Consider the following 9860-nt stretch of genomic DNA (forward strand, 5'->3'; position numbering starts at 1 on the left):
TCATCAGTGGCTGAAAGGGCATGCCAAGTGGGGTCTCACCGGGATCAGTCCAGGGTCCAGTTCTATTCAATGGGCAGGTCTAGACTACATTCCTCTGTCAACAGAGGTATGGAAATAAGGCACTTCAAAAGTGCAAATGAAGCGGGGATTTAAATATCCTGCGCTTCATTTGCATAATCAGAAAGTAAAACCACGATCTAGACATGGTTGTTTTGAAAACAGCAGGCTTTTTTGAAAGATCCTGTACTCAGGAACCATTTTTGAAGGAACCGCATCTAGATCATTAGCTTCTATAAAACATGAGAGTCTCTGAAAGCTAACTTCAGTTGTATAACCAAGATGAGCAAGGATGAATTTTAAGCCACTTCCTCCTAACTTTTTTTACTCTCCTTCCTTTCTTTCAAGGTGATCAGGATGTTTGTCCTATAGCCAAGTGCTAGCTAGGAACAAGAAAAATACTTGAAAAAAGGTAACAGAGCAGCGAATTCATATTCTGAGTTCAAGAACAGGAAACCATAGACTTCCCATCAACGGCCACGATTCTGTATTCCATTTTACATTTAAGCTAAACAATCTCTTTTATGAATTAAATTTTCCTCACTACTACAAACATTTTATTGCTGTAAATTAATTTTTATTGCAGAATATGCTACAAGCTTATGAAGCAAACTAGGGGTATGTCTACACATCAAAGTTAAATCGAAATAGCAGCTGTTATTTCGAATTAACTTTCCTAGCATCTACACAGGTAAACTGCTATTTCAAATTAAATTCGAACAAGCGGGGCACTTAATTCGAGTTTGATAAACCTCATTCTATGAGGAGTAACACCAAACTCGAATTAGCTAATTCGGAATAAGCGCTGTGTAGATGCTTAGTCCAAAATAGGGGGCTTCCAGCCTTCCCAGTTCTCCCTGGTGGCCACTCTGGGACAAACCAGGAAAACTCTTCTCCTCTCCCCTACATACAGAGCCTTAAAGGAGTAGACTCTGGCCACACTGCTGTGTCATAGCCAGGCCTGCCAGCAGTCCCAGACCCTCAGCAGAGGCCACAGCATTAGCCAGGCAGCCAGTGGCAGCAAGCTGTCCCCTGCCCAGTCCCCCAGCATCCAGGAGACAGCCAGGGGCCATAGACGGAGGGCACCCTCATGGACTAGTGCAGAGATCATGGACCTCATTGAGATTTGGGGGCAAGACCCTAATGTCCATGATCTCCGCACTAGATGGAGGAACGCGGCCATCTACGGCTGCATAGCCGCCACCATAGCCAAGAAAGGCCACAGGCACACCCAAGAGCAGGTGCTCCTGAAGATAAAGCTGCTGTGGCAGGCATACGCCAGGACCACTCGGGGCAGCTCCTCAGTAGGGACAGACACCTGCCCCAACTTCGAGGCACTAGACCGGATCCTGGGGGGCGGGATGGTCCATGCCACCCTGTGGGGCAGCGAGCCAGGACCGAAAGGCCCTGACCAGGGTGCAGAGGAGGAGCCGCCACACCACCAGGACCCCCGAGCAGTCCCACCTGCAGAGTCATCAGGGTCATCCAGGGAGGCCACACCATGTAAGTGCCATCACTGTCCCCTTCCCAGGGGGGGAGCGGGAAGAGAGACCAGGGACCGCGCGTGTGGGCCTTGCTTACCACAGATCTCACAGCAACCTGTGCACGTGAGAACACGTGCCGTGCCACCCCTGGGCAGGTGACTCCAGTTGCCTGCCACTCAGGGGCCATGGCCTGATAGCCACACGTGTGTGTGAAGAGACCTGACATGCTCCTGACTCCAGGGTGGGACACAGCAGGACACCTCCCTTCACAAGCCCCCTCTACACAGAGGCAGGGGAAATCTCTCCCCCACCTTGGCCACACTATACACAGCACAGGGGCATGGGTGCAGTCTTGGGGCAGCTCCCACTCCTGGGGATAGCCGGACATTCCGACCATGGCCTCTGTGCAAGCAGAGCAGCTCTGAGGGTGCAGGGCATGGTCATCCTCACCTTGCAGAGGGGGGCTGGGCTTCACCCACTGTGTTCCCAGGGAGAACTGTCCACTTCTCTTCTTTCTCCATACCTGCACCAGCTGCGTGTGCAGGGTGCGCCACCCCACCCGGGACATCCTTCCGCACCCGAGGGCTGAGCAGGACCACCCACAGACTCGACGGGTACAGACAGCAGCACCTGGAGGCCGTGCAAACCATGCACTGCACCATGCAGGAGTGGGTGCAGGACGACCGGGAGTTCTGCCGGGAGCTGCTTGCCCAGGCTCGTGCTCTCTGCAACCACAGGCAGACCCTGGTGCAGAGCGTGCTGCCCCATGCTGTTCCAGCACCTGCTGCCTCCCGAGTGAGCGCTCCTCCTCTCCCTCCTGCCTCTCCCTCCACAACCTCCACACTCTCCTCCTCAATCTCCACCCCCCCATGTCAACCTCCACACTCTCCTCCCCATCTCCCTGGGGACACCGAGGCCCCCGCATCCATGGTGCTGGGAGTCAGTTGGCCCAGTGAGACCCCCACCTTTGAACTTCCTCTCCCCCTTCTTCCCCTTGCCTCCTCCTTCCAGGTCCCTCCTCCCAGTTTCCCCTCTCCCCTCTCCCACCCTCTCTCCTCCTCTCTCCCACCTCCTTCACCAGTCTCCTCAGAGTTTCATACCCACCTTGGTTTTGTTAAATAAACACAGTTTATATTTTTGAAAAAATGTGTCCTTTATTTTTTACATCAGGAAGGGGGGCTAAGGAAGGGTAAGTGGAAGGAGGTGAGGGAGAAATGAGGCACAAGCCCCCAGTGGGGCAGACCAGCTCTGCATGCTCCTCAGGGTGGAAGCTCTCCCGCAGGGACTCCTGAATACTGACAGCCCCCCTGATGGACCTCCCGGATGGCAGCCTGCAGCAAGTGCAGCCAGACTCAAAGCAATGCATCCAAGAGAAGCACCAGAGTGCCGGGACACAAATGCTTTGGTGTCTCGTAGCAAGGCAGACTAGCAAGCAGGGACACCTGAGAACCGGCTGCCAAGAAGAGGGAATAGGGGAGTGGGTATTCCTTTAAGCACAAGCCTAAGGGTATAGCTACACTGCAAAGTTAATTCAAAATAATAGCCATTATTTCAAATTAACTTTAATAGAGTCTATCCATGCAAACCGCTATTTTGAAATTAATTCAAAATAGTGGAGCGCTTAATTCGAATTTGGTAAACCTCATTTGACCTCATTGGCGAGGAGTAACACCAAATTCGAAATAGCTATTTTGAATTAAGTGCTCTGTAGACACTTAACTCGAAATAGGAGGCCTCCAGCCCTTCCCATGGAGCCCTGGTGGCCACTCTGGGCACAACCAGGAAAACTTACTCTCCTCTCCCATTAAAGGGGTAGACCCTGGCCACAGTGCCTGTGCCAGCTTTAAGCCTGCTAGCCCAGAGCCAGCAGTGGCCCCAAAACATGAGCCAAGAAGCCACTGGCAGCCAGCCCTCCACTCAGTCTGCCAGCTCTCAGGAGCCTGACAGTGGCTGGAGAAGGCAGGTGCCTTCCTGGTCCAGGGTGGACCTTATTCAGGTTTGGGGGGATGTCCCCAACGTCCATGATCTCTGCACTAGATGGAGGAACGCGGGTGTCTATGGCAGGATAGCTGTCAGCCTGGCCACCAAAGGCCACATGCGAACCCAGGAGCAGGTTTACATGAAAATCAACTTGGTCCGGCGAGATCCCCATCCCTGCGCCTGAGCTTCCCTTCCCCCTTCTTCCCCTTGCTTCCCCCTTCCAGCTCCCTCCTCCCAGGTTTCTCCCTCCCCTCTCCCATCCTCTCTCTTCCCCTCTCCCACCTCCTTTTCCCAGTCTCCCCAGAGGTTCATCCTCCCCCCCAGTTTTGTTCAATAAACCCAGTTTCTATTTTTGAACATACGTGTCTTTTATTTGACATCTGGAAGGGGGGCTAGGGAGGGGTAAGTGGAAGGACGCGAGGGAGGAATGGGGCATGAGCCCCCGGTGGGGAGGGCTGGGGTGGCTCTGAGGGCTCCTCAGGGTGGACGCTCTCCCGCAAGGCCTCCTGGATTCTGACAGTCCCCCGATGGACCCTCTGGTTGGCAGCCTGCAGCAAGTGTAGCTGGGCTGATGGCAACGACCCCAAGAGATGCACCGGTGTGCCCGGGGACAGCTTTGGCTCCATTTGGCTGAGTGCTGTGGTGTCCTGAGTGTGGGAACTCAGGGCACTCCAAGACAGGACTGCTTTGCTGTCCCTCATCCAGGTAGACAAGCAAGCGGGGAACCCTAAGAATTGTCTATTCGGGGTGGACAGCAGCCCCACACACTAAATCCTAACCTGATGCCCTGCCGGTACTGGTTCCGGCCAGCCTTAACTTTGGTTCAGGGTCCACTCAGTGTTGACGTGCTATTTCGAAATAGCAAAATGCTATTTTGAAATAGGTTTTGTGTGTAGATGCGTTAATTCGAATTAGCTTAATTCGAATTAACCATTTCGAATTAAGTTAACTTGAATTAACGCTGTAGTGTAGACATACCCTAGAAGTATTATCCATTGCAGCTGATGGGTCTTGGGGTTCTGGTACAGGGACATCAGGAAATCTGATGTTATCTACCCAGTTCAATTGAATATATGCTTCCCAGTCATAGGCAAGCCACTTAACCCCTCAATTACTTTGTTATAAAGTCATCTGGCTCATCCCAATGTCACATTACTAGCTTGCCTAGTAGCCCACTGGACTTTCACTGCAGCATTTCCTCAGGTTTCTTTCCAATAGCCCATTTTAAGTTCCTTCCTCAGATTTTTCGTGCCTCTTTTTCCCAGCTTGTACCCATGGCTCTTTTCCCTACACCATAATATAGAGGCATCGTCCCTACACCACAATATAGAGACATCCTTGGAACTTATTGTGCCAAGTCATAGGCAGCTCTTTTAGCGCCTAGATCCTTTCCTCCAGCAGGCCTTGTTGTAGGCTGCTGTCACAGGATCCTTCTGGGAAAGAGCAAAGCCCAGACTCAGGTCTGCTTTTTAAAAGGCATCTCACTGTGATATTCCCCATCTATAAAATGGGTATAATAATTACTTATCTCATAAGCTGTTATAAGGCCTAATTATTTAATGTTTGTAAAACCTTGCATTCCGTGGACAAAAGGTGCCAAGGAAGTACTAGCTAGGCCTGCGGAAGGCCCTCTTATAATATTGTTCTAGTTTGAAAAACAAACGAGATGGTGATATTTAAAAGAAATCAGAGTGCTTCAATGCTTTATCTTTTTTCCATTATCTCCTTTAAAAAAACTTTTACTGTTTGAATTTGTTTGGCACCAGCATAAGTATTCTAAGTGATAAAGAGGGAGAAATAATAAAGAGTACGTCTAATGCATAAAGCACATGTGAATAAAGGATGAGTTAGGATGCAGAAGAGCATGCTAGAAATGTTCCATTGTTAACCAAGTGCATGCATCAAGAGAGACAGATGTTCAAATACAAAAACTTTTAAAACTTGGAGTCCTTCTGATTAATGCAGAACTTCATGAATAATGCAAATGGTGTAAGAAATACTGAGACTTGATTGTGAAGTTGTTAAAGGAGAAAGACTACTACAATGTTTTGATGCCTTAAAAGAAGGAGCAAGAATCACAGTAGGAAAACCAGAGAACAGAGCTATTTCCAAGAGCTGCTATCAGAGCCTATTGTGGTTTAAATTCTTTTAAGGAACTGTTTAAATCCACCATTCTCAAGTAAGAATTTTCCTGGTGGAGCTGTTGATAAATAAACCTAATGGATCATACAAAGCCAACAAGGAACAAATCAGGCTCACATTTCTGGAGAAAGAAAAGAAATATTTTCTAGAGAGGCAAGTAAAAAGAGTTTTGTGACCTGCTCAGTTAGTTCCCAGTTCAGCAACGTATCTAAGCATAATTCCAATCCTATTCAGCAAAGAACTTAAGTGCTTTGTTGAATCAGGCCCTAGAGTAGATAATATACTTTGATTCTGTACGGTGATTCTAATCTTTTTCTTTACAAAAACATCTTTTAGATTTCTTTGGTCTGATGCACCCTCAAATTTGTTCACATTCTTTGTCAAAATACTCCAAAAAAATAGGAATGCAATAAATTGTTTTCCAAATACACCAGCTGAAATTCCACAATAGACTATAAAAAAAAAGAAACAGAAAAAGAGAAAAAGAGAAACATTTTAAATTTTTAAAAGCAAACCAACGTATAACAATGGCAGAAATAATTTTATTTTTAAAAATTGTAATGACTCAGAACCAATCTGGAACAGGTTTGGATTAAATTAACTTTTTTGATAGGCATACAGCAATATACTAAAGAAAGGCTTTTGATCATAAGCCACATTTTGAATTCAAATGACCTAAGAGTGGCACATGTCAAAATTTCCTCTGCTTAATCAAAAAGATATTCAAGTTCTAGATACTCATCATGTGGAAAGTGGCTAAGTAGGGTTTCTTCTCATTCATATTTGATTTTTTCTTGAAGTCCATGTCTCTTCCAAATCATGTGCACACTCAAAGAAGTTAGAAACAGAAATATACCAGAAGCTGTTTTTGTGATAATTTTTGACTTGCCCAGAAGATAAACTTTCGTGAGGCAGCATATTTTCTCATAACTTAAGCACATGTGAAAGTTTTTGCAGGTTTGGAGCCACATTTTGACTCCTAGATTTATTGATTTTAAGGCCACAAGGAACTTTTATGATGTTCTAGTCTGATTTCTTGAAAAACATAGGGCCATAATATTTCCATTTCTTGCATAACATTGAAGAGCTTGAGAGAAACATCGAAACTTTTAGTGATTTATTCAGCTCAAACCTTCAAACTTTTTAACCTTAGTAAGGGAACAGGACAAAACAATGGTCCCACTTTTTTGCACTATTTGGAACAAAGGGTTTCATGATCAAATTAATGGGAGGTAAAGCCAGAAGTTAATGGTATAAGTTAATGGTGGAAAAGGAGAATCCACTGGATCCATTAGATTTCCAGAAAGCCTTTGACAAGGTCCCTCACCAAAGTCTCTTAAGCAAAGTAAATTGTCATGGGATAAGAGAGAAGGTCCTCTCGTGGATTAATAATGGGTTAAAAGATAGAAAACAAAGGATAGGATTATATGGTCAATTTCCAGAATGGAGAGAGATAATTAGTGGTATCCCCCAAGGGTTCGCACTGGGACCAATCCCATTGAATGTATTCATAAATGATCTGGAAAAAGAGGTAAACAGTGAGGTGGCAAAATGTACAGGTGATATTAAACAGCTCTTCATAGTTAAGACCAAAGCAAATTATGAAGAGCTTCCAATGGATCTCATAAAACTAGGTATCTGGCAACAAAATGGCGAATGAATTTTAATGTTGATAAATGTGAAGTAATGCACATTGGAAAAAATAATTCCAACTATATGTACAAAATGATGGGGACTAAATTAACTATTATCACTCAAGAAAGAGATCTTGGAATCATTGTGCATCGTTCCCTGAAAACATCCACTCAAAGTACAGCGGCAGTAAAAAGCAAACAATGTTAGGAATCAAGAGATAGAGAATAAGACAGAGAATATCTTATTGCTTCTGAATAAATCCAGGGCACGCCCACATCTTGAGTACTGTGTATAGATGTGATCGCCACATCTCAAAAAGGATATCTTAGCATTGGAAAAAGTTTAGAATGGGGCAACAAAAATGATTAGGGGTTTGAAATGGGTGCCATATGAAGTGAGATAAAAAAGACTGGGACTTTTCAGTTTAGAAAAGAGGAAATCTAGGCTATGTCTACACTAGGAAATTATTTCAAAAGTACTAAATTCGACTTAATAACTCTGGATTTAACAAATTTGAACTAGCATGTCCATACTATGGGGAAACCTTGAAATTAGTCGGAGGCAGGCTCCATTAATGTGGATGTGCTACTTTGGATTTAGAGGCCCAGGAAGCACTGGGGAGTAATTACTTCTAATTACTCTGGGGAGTAATTATTTTGAAATAGCAGCACTGAAGCATCCACACTATCATTATTTTGAAATAACTATTTTGGCATTAGTGTTACTCCTGATGAAAACCAGGAGTACAGATTGCGAATTCAGTGACCCATTATTTCAAAATAATGGGCTTGGAAGTGTGGATGCTTTGCTTATATATTTGACCTTGGGGGGTGTTATTTTGAAATAAAGTCCTAATGTAGATCAGGGCTAACGGTGGATGTGATAGAGGTCTATAAAATCATGACTGGTGTGGAGAAAATGAATAAGCAAAAGTTATTTACCGTAAAATCTCGAGTATAATGCATACTTTTTCCCTGTTTTTTTTAGCATCAAAGACGGGGAGCGCATTATCTATAGGAGGTTTTTTTTTAAGTTTTAAACTCTCCTTTGGCAGGCACGAGCTGGGGGGGGGATGGGAACCGGCAGACGCGAGCTCAGCACGCTGTCAGCTGAGCAGGGGACGTTCCCCCTGAAGGCGCGAGCTCGGTTTGTGTTTGCAGTTGTGGCTTTGAGTTGTGAGGAACTTCCTAATCTGACTTTGTAGATTTGTTGTGCTTTGGAGTTGCTTATATGGTGTTAGAAGAATTAGCAGGAGGAATATGGGGGCAAATAGGATACCGTAAAAGCTCGAAAATAATGGGGGTGCACATTATAGATAAGAGTTTAGTTTATTCAAGAATACTGACGTTCAAAAGGCAGGGGCGCATTATACATAAGTACGCATTATACTCGAGATTTTACGGTACTTGTTCCCATAAGAACTAGGGTCACCAAATAAAATTAATAGGTAGCAGGTTTGAAACAAACAATAGGAAGTATTTCTTCACACAACACAGAATCATCCTGCAGAACTCCTTGCCAGAGGATGTTGTGAAGGCCAGAATTTTAATACGGTTCAAGAAAGAGCTAGATGGAGGATAGGGCCATTAATGGCTATTAGCCAGGATGGGTAGGAATGGTGTCCCTAACCTCTGTTTATCAAAGGTTGGGAATGGATGACAGGGGAGGGATGATTCTGTTCTGTTTATTCCCTCTGGCCACTGTCGGCAGACAGGATACTGGGCCAGATGGACCTTTGGTCAGACCCAGTATGGTTATAGAATCATAGAATACTAGGACTGGAAGGGATCTCGAGAGGTCATCAAGTCCAGTCCCCCGCCCTCATGGCAGGACCAAATACTGTCTAGACCATCCCTGATAGACATTTATCTAACCTACTCTTAAATATCTCCACAGACAGAGATTCCACAGCCTCCCTGGGCAATTTATTCCAGTGTTTGACCACCCTGACAGATAGGAACTTTTCCTAATGTGCAACCTAAACCTCCCTTGCTGCAGTTTAAGCCCATTGCTTGTTGTTCTATCTCCAGAGGCCAAGATGAACAAGTTTTCTCCCTTCTCCTTATGACACCCTTTTAGATATCTGAAAACTGCTATCATGTCCCCCCTCAATCTTCTCTTTTCTAAACTAAACAAACCCAATTCCTTCAGCCTTCCCTCATAGGTCATGTTCTCTAGACCTTTAATCATTCTTGTTGTTCTTCTCTGGACCCTCTCCAATTTCTCCACATTTTTCTTGAAATGCGGTGCCCAGAACTGGACACAATACTCCAACTGAGGCCTAACCAACACAGAGTAGAGTGGAAGAATGACTTCTTGTGTCTTGCTCACAACACACCTCTTAATGCATCCCAGGATCTTGTTTGCTTTTTTTGCAACAGCATCACAATGTTGACTCATATTCAGCTTGTGGTCCACTATGACTCCTAGATCCCTTTCTGCTGTACTCCTTCCCAGACAGTCACTTCCCATTCTGTATGTATGAAACTGATTGTTCCTTCCTAAGTGGAGCACTTTGCATTTCTCTTTATTAAACTTCATCCTATTTACCTCAGACCATTT

This window comes from Pelodiscus sinensis, chromosome 5 (genome assembly GCF_052426305.1).
Source record: "Pelodiscus sinensis isolate ZL-2025 chromosome 5, ASM5242630v1, whole genome shotgun sequence".
Lineage (NCBI taxonomy): Eukaryota > Metazoa > Chordata > Testudines > Trionychidae > Pelodiscus > Pelodiscus sinensis.